The 18,342-nt window shown below is 51.0% G+C and overlaps 7 non-coding genes across 7 annotated transcripts; all 7 read right to left on the minus strand.

Moving 5' to 3' along the window:
• Positions 1 to 158: 158 nt before the first annotated feature.
• Positions 159 to 233, minus strand: Trnas-cga (transfer RNA serine (anticodon CGA)). The gene has a single exon. It is a non-coding gene; the product is annotated as a tRNA-Ser (tRNA).
• Positions 234 to 4,202: 3,969 nt separating this feature from the next.
• On the minus strand, positions 4,203 to 4,277 carry Trnas-cga (transfer RNA serine (anticodon CGA)). Its single transcript has one exon. It is a non-coding gene; the product is annotated as a tRNA-Ser (tRNA).
• A 1,675-nt stretch (positions 4,278 to 5,952) lies between these two features.
• Positions 5,953 to 6,027, minus strand: Trnas-uga (transfer RNA serine (anticodon UGA)). The gene has a single exon. It is a non-coding gene; the product is annotated as a tRNA-Ser (tRNA).
• Positions 6,028 to 6,552: 525 nt separating this feature from the next.
• On the minus strand, positions 6,553 to 6,627 carry Trnas-cga (transfer RNA serine (anticodon CGA)). Its single transcript has one exon. It is a non-coding gene; the product is annotated as a tRNA-Ser (tRNA).
• A 2,822-nt stretch (positions 6,628 to 9,449) lies between these two features.
• Trnas-uga (transfer RNA serine (anticodon UGA)) lies at positions 9,450 to 9,524 on the minus strand. Its single transcript has one exon. It is a non-coding gene; the product is annotated as a tRNA-Ser (tRNA).
• Positions 9,525 to 11,196: 1,672 nt separating this feature from the next.
• On the minus strand, positions 11,197 to 11,271 carry Trnas-cga (transfer RNA serine (anticodon CGA)). The gene has a single exon. It is a non-coding gene; the product is annotated as a tRNA-Ser (tRNA).
• A 2,324-nt stretch (positions 11,272 to 13,595) lies between these two features.
• On the minus strand, positions 13,596 to 13,670 carry Trnas-cga (transfer RNA serine (anticodon CGA)). Its single transcript has one exon. It is a non-coding gene; the product is annotated as a tRNA-Ser (tRNA).
• Positions 13,671 to 18,342: the final 4,672 nt, after the last annotated feature.

Raw genomic sequence — 18,342 nt, forward strand, 5'->3', positions numbered from 1 at the left:
GAAGCTCTTCCGCGAAACTTGCAGAACTAGCACTCCTGAAAGAAAGGATATTGCGGAGACATGGCTTAGCCACAGCCTGGGGGATGTTTCCAGAATGAGATTTTCACTCTGCAGCGGAGTGTGCGCTGATATGAAACTTCCTGTCAGATTAAAACTGTGTGCCCGACCGAGACTCGAACTCGGGACCTTTGCCTTTCGCGGGCAAGTGCTCTACCAACTGAGCTACCGAAGCACGACTCACGTCCGGTTCTCACAGCTTTACTTCTGCCAGTATCCGTCTCCTAAATTCGAAACTTTACAGAAGCTCTTCTGTGAACCTTGCAGAACTAGCACTCCTGAAAGAAAGGATATTGCGGAGACATGGCTTAGCCACAGCCTGGGGGATGTTTCCAGAATGAGATTTTCACTCTGCAGCGGAGTGTGCGCTGATATGAAACTTCCTGGCAGATTAAAACTGTGTGCCCGACCGAGACTCGAACTCGGGACCTTTGCCTTTCGCAGGCAAGTGCTCTACCATCTGAGCTACCGAAGCACGACTCACGTCCGGTACTCACAGCTTTACTTCTGCCAGTATCCGTCTCCTACCTTCCAAACTTTACAGAAGCTCTTCCGCGAACCTTGCAGAACTAGCACTCCTGAAAGAAATGATATTGCGGAGACATGGCTTAGCCACAGCCTGGGGGATGTTTCCAGAATGAGATTTTCACTCTGCAGCGGAGTGTGCGCTGATATGAAACTTCCTGGCAGATTAAAACTGTGTGCCCGACCGAGACTCGAACTCGGGACCATTGCCTTTCCGCAGTGGTTAGCACACTGGACTCGCATTCGGGAGGACGACGGTTCAATCCCGTCTCCGGCCATTCTGATTTAGGTTTTCCGTGATTTCCCTAAATCGTTTCAGGAAAATGCCGGGATGGTCCCTTTGAAAGGGCACGGCCGATTTCCTTCCCAATCCTTCCCTAACCCGAGCTTGCGCTCCGTCTCTAATGACCTCGTCGTCGACGGGACGTTAAACACTAACCACCACCACCACCACCATTGCCTTTCGCGGGCAAGTGCTCTACCAACTGAGCTACCGAAGCACGACTCACGTCCGGTACTCACAGCTTTACTTCTGCCAGTATCCGTCTCCTTCCGTCCAAACTTTACAGAAGCTCTTCTGCGAACCTTGCAGAACTAGCACTCCTGAAAGAAAGGATATTGCGGAGACATGGCTTAGCCACAGCCTGGGGGATGTTTCCAGAATGAGATTTTCACTCTGCAGCGGAGTGTGCGCTGATATGAAACTTCCTGGCAGATTAAAACTGTGTGTCCGACCGAGACTCGAACTCTGGACCTTTGTCATTCGCGGGCAAGTGCTCTACCAACTGAGCTACCGAAGCACGACTCACGTCCGGTACTCACAGCTTTACTTCTGCCAGTATCCGTCTCCTTCCTTCCAAACTTTAAAGAAGCTCTTCTGCGAACCTTGCAGAACTAGCACTCCTGAAAGAGAAAATGTTGCGGAGACATGGCTTAGCCACAGCCTGGGGGATGTTTCCAGAATGAGATTTTCACTCTGCAGCGGAGTGTGCGCTGATATGAAACTTCCTGGCAGATTAAAACTGTGTGCCCGACCGAGACTCGAACTCGGGACCTTTGCCTTTCGCAGGCAAGTGCTCTACCAACTGAGCCTCCGAAGCACGACTCACGTCCGGTACTCACAGCTTTACTTCTGCCAGTATCCGTCTCCTTCCTTCCAAACTTTACAGAAGCTCTTCTGCGAACCTTGCAGAACTAGCACTCCTGAAAGAAAGGATATTGCGGAGACATGGCTTAGCCACAGCCTGGGGGATGTTTCCAGAATGAGATTTTCACTCTGCAGCGGTGTGTGCTCTGATATGAAACTTCCTGGCAGATTAAAACTGTGTGCCCGACCGAGACTCGAACTCGGGACCAATACCTTTCCGCAGTGGTTAGCACACTGGACTCGCATTCGGGAGGACGACGGTTCAATCCCGTCCCCGGCCATTCTGATTTAGGTTTTCCGTGATTTCCCTAAATCGTTTCAGGAAAATGCCGGGATGGTCCCTTTGAAAGGGCACGGCCGATTTCCTTCCCAATCCTTCCCTAACCCGAGCTTGCGCTCCGTCTCTAATGACCTCGTCGTCGACGGGACGTTAAACACTAACCACGACCACCACCAATGCCTTTCGCGGGCAAGTGCTCTACCAACTGAGCTACCGAAGCACGACTCACGTCCGGTACTCACAGCTTTACTTCTGCCAGTATCCGTCTCCTTCCTTCCAAACTTTACAGAAGCTCTTCTGCGAACCTTGCAGAACTAGCACTCCTGAAAGAAAGGATATTGCGGAGACATGGCTTAGCCACAGCCTGGGGGATGTTTCCAGAATGAGATTTTCACTCTGCAGCGGAGTGTGCCCTGATATGAAACTTCCTGGCAGATTAAAACTGTGTGCCCGACCGAGACTCGAACTCGGGACCATTGCCTTTCCGCAGTGGTTAGCACACTGGACTCGCATTCGGGAGGACGACGGTTCAATCCCGTCTCCGGCCATTCTGATTTAGGTTTTCCGTGATTTCCCTAAATCGTTTCAGGCAAATGCCGGGATGGTCCCTTTGAAAGGGCACGGCCGATTTCCTTCCCAATCCTTCCCTAACCCGAGCTTGCGCTCCGTCTCTAATGACCTCGTCGTCGACGGGACGTTAAACACTAACCACCACCACCACCATTGCCTTTCGCGGGCAAGTGCTCTACCAACTGAGCTACCGAAGCACGACTCACGTCCGGTACTCACAGCTTTACTTCTGCCAGTATCCGTCTCCTACCTTCCAAACTTTACAGAAGCTCTTCTGCGAAACTTGCAGAACTAGCACTCCTGAAAGAAAGGATATTGCGGAGACATGGCTTAGCCACAGCCTGGGGGATGTTTCCAGAATGAGATTTTCACTCTGCAGCGGAGTGTGCGCTGATATGAAACTTCCTGGCAGATTAAAACTGTGTGCCTGACCGAGACTCGAACTCGGGACCTTTGCCTTTCGCGGGCAAGTGCTCTACCAACTGAGCTACCGAAGCACGACTCACGTCCGGTACTCACAGCTTTACTTCTGCCAGTATCCGTCTCCTTCCTTCCAAACTTTACAGAAGCTCTTCTGCGAACCTTGCAGAACCAGCACTCCTGAAAGGAAGGATATTGCGGAGACATGGCTTAGCCACAGCCTGGGGGATGTTTCCAGAATGAGATTTTCACTCTGCAGCGGAGTGTGCGCTGATATGAAACTTCCTGGCAGATTAAAACTGTGTGCCCGACCGAGACTCGAACTCGGGACCTTTGCCTTTCGCAGGCAAGTGCTCTACCAACTGAGCCTCCGAAGCACGACTCACGTCCGGTACTCACAGCTTTACTTCTGCCAGTATCCGTCTCCTTCCTTCCAAACTTTACAGAAGCTCTTCTGCGAACCTTGCAGAACTAGCACTCCTGAAAGAAAGGATATTGTGGAGATATGGCTTAGCCACAGCCTGGGGGATGTTTCCAGAATGAGATTTACACTCTGCAGCAGAGTGTGCGCTGATATGAAACTTCCTGGCAGATTAAAACTGTGTGCCCAACCGAGACTCGAACTCAGGACCTTTGCCTTTCGCGGGCAAGTGCTCTACCAACTGAGATACCGAAGCACGACTCACGTCCGGTACTCACAGCTGTACTTCTGCCAGTATCCGTCTCCTACCTTCCAAACTTTACAGAAGCTCTTCTGCGAACCTTGCAGAACTAGCACTCCTGAAAGAAAGGATATTGCGGAGACACGGCTTAGCCACAGCCTGGGGGATGTTTCCGGAGTGAGATTTTCACTCTGCAGCGGAGTGTGCGCTGATATGAAACTTCCTGGCAGATTAAAACTGTGTGTCCAACCGAGACTCGAACTCGGGACCGTTGCCTTTCGCGGGCAAGTGCTCTACCAACTGAGCTACTGAAGCACGACTCACGTCCGGTACTCACAGCTTTACTTCTGCCAGTATCCGTCTCCTACCTTCCAAACTTTACAGAAGCTCTTCCGCGAAACTTGCAGAACTAGCACTCCTGAAAGAAAGGATATTGCGGAGACATGGCTTAGCCACAGCCTGGGGGATGTTTCCAGAATGAGATTTTCACTCTGCAGCGGAGTGTGCGCTGATATGAAACTTCCTGGCAGATTAAAACTGTGTGCCCGACCGAGACTCGAACTCGGGACCTTTGCCTTTCGCGGGCAAGTGCTCTACCAACTGAGCTACCGAAGCACGACTCACGTCCGGTTCTCACAGCTTTACTTCTGCCAGTATCCGTCTCCTAAATTCGAAACTTTACAGAAGCTCTTCTGTGAACCTTGCAGAACTAGCACTCCTGAAAGAAAGGATATTGCGGAGACATGGCTTAGCCACAGCCTGGGGGATGTTTCCAGAATGAGATTTTCACTCTGCAGCGGAGTGTGCGCTGATATGAAACTTCCTGGCAGATTAAAACTGTGTGCCCGACCGAGACTCGAACTCGGGACCTTTGCCTTTCGCAGGCAAGTGCTCTACCAACTGAGCTACCGAAGCACGACTCACGTCCGGTACTCACAGCTTTACTTCTGCCAGTATCCGTCTCCTACCTTCCAAACTTTACAGAAGCTCTTCCGCGAACCTTGCAGAACTAGCACTCCTGAAAGAAATGATATTGCGGAGACATGGCTTAGCCACAGCCTGGGGGATGTTTCCAGAATGAGATTTTCACTCTGCAGCGGAGTGTGCGCTGATATGAAACTTCCTGGCAGATTAAAACTGTGTGCCCGACCGAGACTCGAACTCGGGACCATTGCCTTTCCGCAGTGGTTAGCACACTGGACTCGCATTCGGGAGGACGACGGTTCAATCCCGTCTCCGGCCATTCTGATTTAGGTTTTCCGTGATTTCCCTAAATCGTTTCAGGAAAATGCCGGGATGGTCCCTTTGAAAGGGCACGGCCGATTTCCTTCCCAATCCTTCCCTAACCCGAGCTTGCGCTCCGTCTCTAATGACCTCGTCGTCGACGGGACGTTAAACACTAACCACCACCACCACCACCATTGCCTTTCGCGGGCAAGTGCTCTACCAACTGAGCTACCGAAGCACGACTCACGTCCGGTACTCACAGCTTTACTTCTGCCAGTATCCGTCTCCTTCCTTCCAAACTTTACAGAAGCTCTTCTGCGAACCTTGCAGAACTAGCACTCCTGAAAGAAAGGATATTGCGGAGACATGGCTTAGCCACAGCCTGGGGGATGTTTCCAGAATGAGATTTTCACTCTGCAGCGGAGTGTGCGCTGATATGAAACTTCCTGGCAGATTAAAACTGTGTGTCCGACCGAGACTCGAACTCGGGACCTTTGTCATTCGCGGGCAAGTGCTCTACCAACTGAGCTACCGAAGCACGACTCACGTCCGGTACTCACAGCTTTACTTCTGCCAGTATCCGTCTCCTTCCTTCCAAACTTTAAAGAAGCTCTTCTGCGAACCTTGCAGAACTAGCACTCCTGAAAGAGAAAATATTGCGGAGACATGGCTTAGCCACAGCCTGGGGGATGTTTCCAGAATGAGATTTTCACTCTGCAGCGGAGTGTGCGCTGATATGAAACTTCCTGGCAGATTAAAACTGTGTGCCCGACCGAGACTCGAACTCGGGACCTTTGCCTTTCGCAGGCAAGTGCTCTACCAACTGAGCCTCCGAAGCACGACTCACGTCCGGTACTCACAGCTTTACTTCTGCCAGTATCCGTCTCCTTCCTTCCAAACTTTACAGAAGCTCTTCTGCGAACCTTGCAGAACTAGCACTCCTGAAAGAAAGGATATTGCGGAGACATGGCTTAGCCACAGCCTGGGGGATGTTTCCAGAATGAGATTTTCACTCTGCAGCAGAGTGTGCGCTGATATGAAACTTCCTGGCAGATTAAAACGGTGTGCCCGACCGAGACTCGAACTCGGGACCTTTGCCTTTCACGGGCAAGTGCTCTACCAACTGAGCTACCGAAGCACGACTCACGTCCGGTACTCACAGCTTTACTTCTGCCAGTATCCGTCTCCTACCTTCCAAACTTTACAGAAGCTCTTCTGCGAACCTTGCAGAACTAGCACTCCTGAAAGAAAGGATATTGCGGAGATATGGCTTAGCCACAGCCTGGGGGATGTTTCCAGAATGAGATTTTCACTCTGCAGGAGAGTGTGCGCTGATATGAAACTTCCTGGCAGATTAAAACTGTGTGCCCAACCGAGACTTGAACTCGGGACCTTTGCCTTTCGCGGGCAAGTGCTCTACCAACTGAGCTACCGAAGCACGACTCACGTCCGGTACTCACAGCTTTACTTCTGCCAGTATCCGTCTCCTACCTTCCAAACTTTACAGAAGCTCTTCTGCGAAACTTGCAGAACTAGCACTCCTGAAAGAAAGGATATTGCGGAGACATGGCTTAGCCACAGCCTGGGGGATGTTTCCAGAATGAGATTTTTACTCTGCAGCGGAGTGTGCGCTGATATGAAACTTCCTGGCAGATTAAAACTGTGTGCCCGACCGAGACTCGAACTCGGGACCTTTGCCTTTCGCGGGCAAGTGCTCTACCAACTGAGCTACCGAAGCACGACTCACGTCCGGTACTCACAGCTTTACTTCTGCCAGTATCCGTCTCCTTCCTTCCAAACTTTACAGAAGCTCTTCTGCGAACCTTGCAGAACTAGCACTCCTGAAAGAGAGGATATTGCGGAGACATGGCTTAGCCACAGCCTGGGGGATGTTTCCAGAATGAGATTTTCACTCTGCAGCGGAGTGTGCGCTGATATGAAACTTCCTGGCAGATTAAAACTGTGTGCCCGACCGAGACTCGAACTCGGGACCATTGCCTTTCCGCAGTGGTTAGCATACTGGACTCGCATTCGGGAGGACGACGGTTCAATCCCGTCTCCGGCCATTCTGATTTAGGTTTTCCGTGATTTCCCTAAATCGTTTCAGGCAAATACCGGGATGGTCCCTTTGAAAGGGCACGGCCGATTTCCTTCCCAAACCTTCCCTAACCCGAGCTTGCGCTCCGTCTCTAATGACCTCGTCGTCGACGGGACGTTAAACACTAACCACCACCACCACCATTGCCTTTCGCGGGCAAGTGCTCTACCAACTGAGCTACCGAAGCACGACTCACGTCCGGTACTCACAGCTTTACTTCTGCCAGTATCCGTCTCCTTCCTTCCAAACTTTACAGAAGCTCTTCTGCGAACCTTGCAGAACTAGCACTCCTGAAAGAAAGGATATTGCGGAGATATGGCTTAGCCACAGCCTGGGGGATGTTTCCAGAATGAGATTTACACTCTGCAGCAGAGTGTGCGCTGATATGAAACTTCCTGGCAGATTAAAACTGTGTGCCCAACCGAGACTCGAACTCAGGACCTTTGCCTTTCGCGGGCAAGTGCTCTACCAACTGAGATACCGAAGCACGACTCACGTCCGGTACTCACAGCTGTACTTCTGCCAGTATCCGTCTCCTACCTTCCAAACTTTACAGAAGCTCTTCTGCGAACCTTGCAGAACTAGCACTCCTGAAAGAAAGGATATTGCGGAGACACGGCTTAGCCACAGCCTGGGGGATGTTTCCGGAATGAGATTTTCACTCTGCAGCGGAGTGTGCGCTGATATGAAACTTCCTGGCAGATTAAAACTGTGTGTCCAACCGAGACTCGAACTCGGGACCGTTGCCTTTCGCGGGCAAGTGCTCTACCAACTGAGCTACTGAAGCACGACTCACGTCCGGTACTCACAGCTTTACTTCTGCCAGTATCTGTCTCCTACCTTCCAAACTTTACAGAAGCTCTTCCGCGAAACTTGCAGAACTAGCACTCCTGAAAGAAAGGATATTGCGGAGACATGGCTTAGCCACAGCCTGGGGGATGTTTCCAGAATGAGATTTTCACTCTGCAGCGGAGTGTGCGCTGATATGAAACTTCCTGGCAGATTAAAACTGTGTGCCCGACCAAGACTCGAACTCGGGACCTTTGCCTTTCGCGGGCAAGTGCTCTACCAACTGAGCTACCGAAGCACGACTCACGTCCGGTTCTCACAGCTTTACTTCTGCCAGTATCCGTCTCCTAAATTCGAAACTTTACAGAAGCTCTTCTGTGAACCTTGCAGAACTAGCACTCCTGAAAGAAAGGATATTGCGGAGACATGGCTTAGCCACAGCCTGGGGGATGTTTCCAGAATGAGATTTTCACTCTGCAGCGGAGTGTGCGCTGATATGAAACTTCCTGGCAGATTAAAACTGTGTGCCCGACCGAGACTCGAACTCGGGACCTTTGCCATTCGCAGGCAAGTGCTCTACCAACTGAGCTACCGAAGCACGACTCACGTCCGGTACTCACAGCTTTACTTCTGCCAGTATCCGTCTCCTACCTTCCAAACTTTACAGAAGCTCTTCCGCGAACCTTGCAGAACTAGCACTCCTGAAAGAAATGATATTGCGGAGACATGGCTTAGCCACAGCCTGGGGGATGTTTCCAGAATGAGATTTTCACTCTGCAGCGGAGTGTGCGCTGATATGAAACTTCCTGGCAGATTAAAACTGTGTGCCCGACCGAGACTCGAACTCGGGACCATTGCCTTTCCGCAGTGGTTAGCACACTGGACTCGCATTCGGGAGGACGACGGTTCAATCCCGTCTCCGGCCATTCTGATTTAGGTTTTCCGTGATTTCCCTAAATCGTTTCAGGAAAATGCCGGGATGGTCCCTTTGAAAGGGCACGGCCGATTTCCTTCCCAATCCTTCCCTAACCCGAGCTTGCGCTCCGTCTCTAATGACCTCGTCGTCGACGGGACGTTAAACACTAACCACCACCACCACCACCATTGCCTTTCGCGGGCAAGTGCTCTACCAACTGAGCTACCGAAGCACGACTCACGTCCGGTACTCACAGCTTTACTTCTGCCAGTATCCGTCTCCTTCCTTCCAAACTTTACAGAAGCTCTTCTGCGAACCTTGCAGAACTAGCACTCCTGAAAGAAAGGATATTGCGGAGACATGGCTTAGCCACAGCCTGGGGGATGTTTCCAGAATGAGATTTTCACTCTGCAGCGGAGTGTGCGCTGATATGAAACTTCCTGGCAGATTAAAACTGTGTGTCCGACCGAGACTCGAACTCGGGACCTTTGCCTTTCGCAGGCAAGTGCTCTACCAACTGAGCCTCCGAAGCACGACTCACGTCCGGTACTCACAGCTTTACTTCTGCCAGTATCCGTCTCCTTCCTTCCAAACTTTACAGAAGCTCTTCTGCGAACCTTGCAGAACTAGCACTCCTGAAAGAAAGGATATTGCGGAGACATGGCTTAGCCACAGCCTGGAGGATGTTTCCAGAATGAGATTTTCACTCTGCAGCAGAGTGTGCGCTGATATGAAACTTCCTGGCAGATTAAAACGGTGTGCCCGACCGAGACTCGAACTCGGGACCTTTGCCTTTCACGGGCAAGTGCTCTACCAACTGAGCTACCGAAGCACGACTCACGTCCGGTACTCACAGCTTTACTTCTGCCAGTATCCGTCTCCTACCTTCCAAACTTTACAGAAGCTCTTCTGCGAACCTTGCAGAACTAGCACTCCTGAAAGAAAGGATATTGCGGAGATATGGCTTAGCCACAGCCTGGGGGATGTTTCCAGAATGAGATTTTCACTCTGCAGGAGAGTGTGCGCTGATATGAAACTTCCTGGCAGATTAAAACTGTGTGCCCAACCGAGACTTGAACTCGGGACCTTTGCCTTTCGCGGGCAAGTGCTCTACCAACTGAGCTACCGAAGCACGACTCACGTCCGGTACTCACAGCTGTACTTCTGCCAGTATCCGTCTCCTACCTTCCAAACTTTACAGAAGCTCTTCTGCGGACCTTGCAGAACTAGCACTCCTGAAAGAAAGGATATTGCGGAGATATGGCTTAGCCACAGCCTGGGGGATGTTTCCAGAATGAGATTTACACTCTGCAGCAGAGTGTGCGCTGATATGAAACTTCCTGGCAGATTAAAACTGTGTGCCCAACCGAGACTCGAACTCAGGACCTTTGCCTTTTGCGGGCAAGTGCTCTACCAACTGAGCTACCGAAGCATGACTCACGTCCGGTACTCACAGCTGTACTTCTGCCAGTATCCGTCTCCTACCTTCCAAACTTTACAGAAGCTCTTCTGCGAACCTTGCAGAACTAGCACTCCTGAAAGAAAGGATATTGCGGAGATATGGCTTAGCCACAGCCTGGGGGATGTTTCCAGAATGAGATTTTCACTCTGCAGCGGAGTGTGCGCTGATATGAAACTTCCTGGCAGATTAAAACTGTGTGCCCGACCGAGACTCGAACTCGGGACCATTGCCTTTCCGCAGTGGTTAGCATACTGGGCTCGCATTCGGGAGGACGACGGTTCAATCCCGTCTCCGGCCATTCTGATTTAGGTTTTCCGTAATTTCCCTAAATCGTTTCAGGAAAATGCCGGGATGGCCCCTTTGAAAGGGCACGGCCGATTTCCTTCCCAATCCTTCCCTAACCCGAGCTTGCGCTCCATCTCTAATGACCTCGTCGTCGACGGGACGTTAAACACTAACCACCACCACCACCATTGCCTTTTGCGGGCAAGTGCTCTACCAACTGAGCTACCGAAGCACGACTCACGTCCGGTACTCACAGCTTTACTTCTGCCAGTATCCGTCTCCTTCCTTCCAAACTTTACAGAAGCTCTTCTGCGAACCTTGCAGAACTAGCACTCCTGAAAGAAAGGATATTGCGGAGACATGGCTTAGCCACAGCCTGGGGGATGTTTCCAGAATGAGATTTTCACTCTGCAGCGGAGTGTGCACTGATATGAAACTTCCTGGCAGATTAAAACTGTGTGTCCGACCGAGACTCGAACTCGGGACCTTTGTCATTCGCGGGCAAGTGCTCTACCAACTGAGCTACCGAAGCACGACTCACGTCCGGTACTCACAGCTTTACTTCTGCCAGTATCCGTCTCCTACCTTCCAAACTTTACAGAAGCTCTTCTGCGAAACTTGCAGAACTAGCACTCCTGAAAGAAAGGATATTGCGGAGACATGGCTTAGCCACAGCCTGGGGGATGTTTCCAGAATGAGATTTTTACTCTGCAGCGGAGTGTGCGCTGATATGAAACTTCCTGGCAGATTAAAACTGTGTGCCCGACCGAGACTCGAACTCGGGACCTTTGCCTTTCGCGGGCAAGTGCTCTACCAACTGAGCTACCGAAGCACGACTCACGTCCGGTACTCACAGCTTTACTTCTGCCAGTATCCGTCTCCTTCCTTCCAAACTTTACAGAAGCTCTTCTGCGAACCTTGCAGAACTAGCACTACTGAAAGAGAGGATATTGCGGAGACATGGCTTAGCCACAGCCTGGGGGATGTTTCCAGAATGAGATTTTCACTCTGCAGCGGAGTGTGCGCTGATATGAAACTTCCTGGCAGATTAAAACTGTGTGCCCGACCGAGACTCGAACTCGGGACCTTTGCCTTTCGCAGGCAAGTGCTCTACCAACTGAGCCTCCGAAGCACGACTCACGCCCGGTACTCACAGCTTTACTTCTGCCAGTATCCGTCTCCTTCCTTCCAAACTTTACAGAAGCTCTTCTGCGAACCTTGCAGAACTAGCACTCCTGAAAGAAAGGATATTGCGGAGACATGGCTTAGCCACAGCCTGGGGGATGTTTCCAGAATGAGATTTTCACTCTGCAGCAGAGTGTGCGCTGATATGAAACTTCCTGGCAGATTAAAACGGTGTGCCCGACCGAAACTCGAACTCGGGACCTTTGCCTTTCACGGGCAAGTGCTCTACCAACTGAGCTACCGAAGCACGACTCACGTCCGGTACTCACAGCTTTACTTCTGCCAGTATCCGTCTCCTACCTTCCAAACTTTACAGAAGCTCTTCTGCGAACCTTGCAGAACTAGCACTCCTGAAAGAAAGGATATTGCGGAGATATGGCTTAGCCACAGCCTGGGGGATGTTTCCAGAATGAGATTTTCACTCTGCAGGAGAGTGTGCGCTGATATGAAACTTCCTGGCAGATTAAAACTGTGTGCCCAACCGAGACTTGAACTCGGGACCTTTGCCTTTCGCGGGCAAGTGCTCTACCAACTGAGCTACCGAAGCATGACTCACGTCCGGTACTCACAGCTTTACTTCTGCCAGTATCCGTCTCCTATCTTCCAAACTTTACAGAAGCTCTTCTGCGACCCTTGCAGAACTAGCACTCCTGAAAGAAAGGATATTGCGGAGACATGGCTTAGCCACAGCCTGGGGGATGTTTCCAGAATGAGATTTTTACTCTGCAGCGGAGTGTGCGCTGATATGAAACTTCCTGGCAGATTAAAACTGTGTGCCCGACCGAGACTCAAACTCAGGACCTTTGCCTTTCGCGGGCAAGTGCTCTACCAACAGAGCTACCGAAGCACGACTCACGTCCGGTACTCACAGCTGTACTTCTGCCAGTATCCGTCTCCTACCTTCCAAACTTTACAGAAGCTCTTCTGCGAACCTTGCAGAACTAGCACTCCTGAAAGAAAGGATATTGCGGAGACATGGCTTAGCCACAGCCTGGGGGATGTTTCCAGAATGAGATTTTTACTCTGCAGCGGAGTGTGCGCTGATATGAAACTTCCTGGCAGATTAAAACTGTGTGCCCGACCGAGACTCGAACTCAGGACCTTTGCCTTTCGCGGGCAAGTGCTCTACCAACAGAGCTACCGAAGCACGACTCACGTCCGGTACTCACAGCTGTACTTCTGCCAGTATCCGTCTCCTACCTTCCAAACTTTACAGAAGCTCTTCTGCGAACCTTGCAGAACTAGCACTCCTGAAAGAAAGGATATTGCGGAGACATGGCTTAGCCACAGCCTGGGGGATGTTTCCAGAATGAGATTTTCACTCTGCAGCAGAGTGTGCACTGATATGAAACTTCCTGGCAGATTAAAACGGTGTGCCCGACCGAAACTCGAACTCGGGACCTTTGCCTTTCACGGGCAAGTGCTCTACCAACTGAGCTACCGAAGCACGACTCACGTCCGGTACTCACAGCTTTACTTCTGCCAGTATCCGTCTCCTACCTTCCAAACTTACAGAAGCTCTTCTGCGAACCTTGCAGAACTAGCACTCCTGAAAGAAAGGATATTGCGGAGATATGGCTTAGCCACAGCCTGGGGGATGTTTCCAGAATGAGATTTTCACTCTGCAGGAGAGTGTGCGCTGATATGAAACTTCCTGGCAGATTAAAACTGTGTGCCCAACCGAGACTTGAACTCGGGACCTTTGCCTTTCGCGGGCAAGTGCTCTACCAACTGAGCTACCGAAGCACGACTCACGTCCGGTACTCACAGCTTTACTTCTGCCAGTATCCGTCTCCTATCTTCCAAACTTTACAGAAGCTCTTCTGCGACCCTTGCAGAACTAGCACTCCTGAAAGAAAGGATATTGCGGAGACATGGCTTAGCCACAGCCTGGGGGATGTTTCCAGAATGAGATTTTTACTCTGCAGCGGAGTGTGCGCTGATATGAAACTTCCTGGCAGATTAAAACTGTGTGCCCGACCGAGACTCGAACTCGGGACCTTTGCCTTTCGCGGGCAAGTGCTCTACCAACTGAGCTACCGAAGCACGACTCACGTCCGGTACTCACAGCTTTACTTCTGCCAGTATCCGTCTCCTTCCTTCCAAACTTTACAGAAGCTCTTCTGCGAACCTTGCAGAACTAGCACTCCTGAAAGAGAGGATATTGCGGAGACATGGCTTAGCCACAGCCTGGGGGATGTTTCCAGAATGAGATTTTCACTCTGCAGCGGAGTGTGCGCTGATATGAAACTTCCTGGCAGATTAAAACTGTGTGCCCGACCGAGACTCGAACTCGGGACCTTTGCCTTTCGCAGGCAAGTGCTCTACCAACTGAGCCTCCGAAGCATGACTCACGCCCGGTACTCACAGCTTTACTTCTGCCAGTATCCGTCTCCTTCCTTCCAAACTTTACAGAAGCTCTTCTGCGAACCTTGCAGAACTAGCACTCCTGAAAGAAAGGATATTGCGGAGACATGGCTTAGCCACAGCCTGGGGGATGTTTCCAGAATGAGATTTTCACTCTGCAGCAGAGTGTGCGCTGATATGAAACTTCCTGGCAGATTAAAACGGTGTGCCCGACCGATACTCGAACTCGGGACCTTTGCCTTTCACGGGCAAGTGCTCTACCAACTGAGCTACCGAAGCACGACTCACGTCCGGTACTCACAGCTTTACTTCTGCCAGTATCCGTCTCCTACCTTCCAAACTTTACAGAAGCTCTTCTGCGAAACTTGCAGAACTAGCACTCCTGAAAGAAAGGATATTGCGGAGATATGGCTTAGCCACAGCCTGGGGGATGTTTCCAGAATGAGATTTTCACTCTGCAGGAGAGTGTGCGCTGATATGAAACTTCCTGGCAGATTAAAACTGTGTGCCCAACCGAGACTTGAACTCGGGACCTTTGCCTTTCGCGGGCAAGTGCTCTACCAACTGAGCTACCGAAGCACGACTCACGTCCGGTACTCACAGCTTTACTTCTGCCAGTATCCGTCTCCTATCTTCCAAACTTTACAGAAGCTCTTCTGCGACCCTTGCAGAACTAGCACTCCTGAAAGAAAGGATATTGCGGAGATATGGCTTAGCCACAGCCTGGGGGATGTTTCCAGAATGAGATTTTCACTCTGCAGGAGAGTGTGCGCTGATATGAAACTTCCTGGCAGATTAAAACTGTGTGCCCGACCGAGACTCGAACTCAGGACCTTTGCCTTTCGCGGGCAAGTGCGCTACCAACAGAGCTACCGAAGCACGACTCACGTCCGGTACTCACAGCTGTACTTCTGCCAGTATCCGTCTCCTACCTTCCAAACTTTACAGAAGCTCTTCTGCGAATCTTGCAGAACTAGCACTCCTGAAAGAAAGGATATTGCGGAGATATGGCTTAGTCACAGCCTGGGGGATGTTTCCAGAATGAGATTTTCACTCTGCAGCGGAGTGTGCGCTGATATGAAACTTCCTGGCAGATTAAAACTGTGTGCCCGACCGAGACTCGAACTCGGTACCTTTGCCTTTCACGGGTAAGTGCTCCACCAACTGAGCTACCGAAGCACGACTCACGTCCAGTACTCACAGCTTTACTTCTGCCAGTATCCGTCTCCTACCTTCCAAACTTTACAGAAGCTCTTCTGCGACCCTTGCAGGACTAGCACTCCTGAAAGAAAGGATATTGCGGAGATATGGCTTAGCCACAGCCTGGGGGATGTTTCCAGAATGAGATTTTCACCCTGCAGCGGAGTGTGCGCTGATATGAAACTTCCTGGCAGATTAAAACTGTGTGCCCGACCGAGACTCGAACTCGGGACCTTTGCCTTTCGCGGGCAAGTGCTCCACCAACTGAGCTACCGAAGCACGACTCACGTCCAGTATTCACAGCTTTACTTCTGCCAGTATCTGTCTCCTACCTTCCAAACTTTACAGAAGCTCTTCTGCGAACCTTGCAGAACTAGCACTCCTGAAAGAAAGGATATTGCGGAGACATGGCTTAGCCACAGCCTGGGGGATTTTTCCAGAATGAGATTTTCACTCTGCAGCGGAGTGTGCGCTGATATGAAACTTCCTGGCAGATTAAAACTGTGTGCCCGACCGAGACTCGAACTCAGGACCTTTGCCTTTCGCGGGCAAGTGCTCTACCAACTGAGCTACCGAAGCACGACTCACGTCCGGTACTCACAGCTTTACTTCTGCCAGTATCCGTCTCCTACCTTCCAAACTTTACAGAAGCTCTTCTGTGAACCTTGCAGAACTAGCACTCCTGAAAGAAAGGATATTGCGGAGACATGGCTTAGCCACAGTCTGGGGGATGTTTCCAGAATGAGATTTTCACTCTGCAGCGGAGTGTGCGCTGATATGAAACTTCCTGGCAGATTAAAACTGTGTGCCCGACCGAGACTCGAACTCGGGACCTTTGCCTTTCGCAGGCAAGTGCTCTACCAACTGAGCTACCGAAGCACGACTCACGTCCGGTACTCACAGCTTTACTTCTGCCAGTATCCGTCTCCTACCTTCCAAACTTTACAGAAGCTCTTCTGCGAACCTTGCAGAACTAGCACTCCTGAAAGAAAGGATATTGCGGAGACATGGCTTAGCCACAGCCTGGGGGATGTTTCCAGAATGAGATTTTCACTCTGCAGCGGAGTGTGCGCTGATATGAAACTTCCTGGCAGATTAAAACTGTGTGCCCGACCGAGACTCGAACTCGGGACCATTGCCTTTCCGCAGTGGTTAGCACACTGGACTCGCATTCGGGAGGACGACGGTTCAATCCCGTCTCCGGCCATTCTGATTTAGGTTTTCCGTGATTCCCCTAAATCGTTTCAGGAAAATGCCGGGATGGTCCCTTTGAAAGGGCACGGCCGATTTCCTTCCCAATCCTTCCCTAACCCGAGCTTGCGCTCCGTCTCTAATGACCTCGTCGTCGACGGGACGTTAAACACGAACCACCACCACCACCATTGCCTTTCGCGGGCAAGTGCTCTACCAACTGAGCTACCGAAGCACGACTCACGTCCGGTACTCACAGCTTTACTTCTGCCAGTATCCGTCTCCTTCCTTCCAAACTTTACAGAAGCTCTTCTGCGAAACTTGCAGAACTAGCACTCCTGAAAGAAAGGATATTGCGGAGACATGGCTTAGCCACAGCCTGGGGGATGTTTCCAGAATGAGATTTTCACTCTGCAGCGGAGTGTGCGCTGATATGAAACTTCCTGGCAGATTAAAACTGTGTGTCCGACCGAGACTCGAACTCGGGACCTTTGTCATTCGCGGGCAAGTGCTCTACCAACTGAGCTACCAAAGCACGACTCACGTCCGGTACTCACAGCTTTACTTCTGCCAGTATCCGTCTCCTATCTTCCAAACTTTACAGAAGCTCTTCTGCGAAACTTGCAGAACTAGCACTACTGAAAGAAAGGATATTGCGGAGACATGGCTTAGCCACAGCCTGGGGGATGTTTCCAGAATGAGATTTTTACTCTGCAGCGGAGTGTGCGCTGATATGAAACTTCCTGGCAGATTAAAACTGTGTGCCTGACCGAGACTCGAACTCGGGACCTTTGCCTTTCGCGGGCAAGTGCTCTACCAACTGAGCTACCGAAGCACGACTCACGTCCGGTACTCACAGCTTTACTTCTGCCAGTATCCGTCTCCTTCCTTCCAAACTTTACAGAAGCTCTTCTGCGAACCTTGCAGAACTAGCACTCCTGAAAGAGAGGATATTGCGGAGACATGGCTTAGCCACAGCCTGGGGGATGTTTCCAGAATGAGATTTTCACTCTGCAGCGGAGTGTGCGCTGATATGAAACTTGCTGGCAGATTAAAACTGTGTGCCCGACCGAGACTCGAACTCGGGACCTTTGCCTTTCGCAGGCAAGTGCTCTACCAACTGAGCCTCCGAAGCACGACTCACGTCCGGTACTCACAGCTTTACTTCTGCCAGTATCCGTCTCCTTCCTTCCAAACTTTACAGAAGCTCTTCTGCGAACCTTGCAGAACTAGCACTCCTGAAAGAAAGGATATTGCGGAGATATGGCTTAGCCACAGCCTGGGGGATGTTTCCAGAATGAGATTTTCACTCTGCAGGAGAGTGTGCGCTGATATGAAACTTCCTGGCAGATTAAAACTGTGTGCCCAACAGAGACTTGAACTCGGGACCTTTGCCTTTCGCGGGCAAGTGCTCTACCAACTGAGCTACCGAAGCACGACTCACGTCCGGTACTCACAGCTTTACTTCTGCCAGTATCCGTCTCCTATCTTCCAAACTTTACAGAAGCTCTTCTGCGAACCTTGCAGAACTAGCACTCCTGAAAGAAAGGATATTGCGGAGACATGGCTTAGCCACAGCCTGGGGGATGTTTCCAGAATGAGATTTTTACTCTGCAGCGGAGTGTGCGCTGATATGAAACTTCCTGGCAGATTAAAACTGTGTGCCCGACCGAGACTCGAACTCGGTACCTTTGCCTTTCACGGGTAAGTGCTCCACCAACTGAGCTACCGAAGCACGACTCACGTCCGGTACTCACAGCTTTACTTCTGCCAGAATCCGTCTCCTACCTTCCAAACTTTACAGAAGCTCTTCCGCGAACCTTGCAGAACTAGCACTCCTGAAAGAAAGGATATTGCGGAGACATGGCTTAGCCACAGCCTGGGGGATGTTTCCAGAATGAGATTTTCACTCTGCAGCGGAGTGTGCGCTGATATGAAACTTCCTGGCAGATTAAAACTGT

The sequence above is a fragment of the Schistocerca gregaria genome, chromosome 4, assembly GCF_023897955.1.
Source record: "Schistocerca gregaria isolate iqSchGreg1 chromosome 4, iqSchGreg1.2, whole genome shotgun sequence".
Taxonomy (NCBI): domain Eukaryota; kingdom Metazoa; phylum Arthropoda; class Insecta; order Orthoptera; family Acrididae; genus Schistocerca; species Schistocerca gregaria.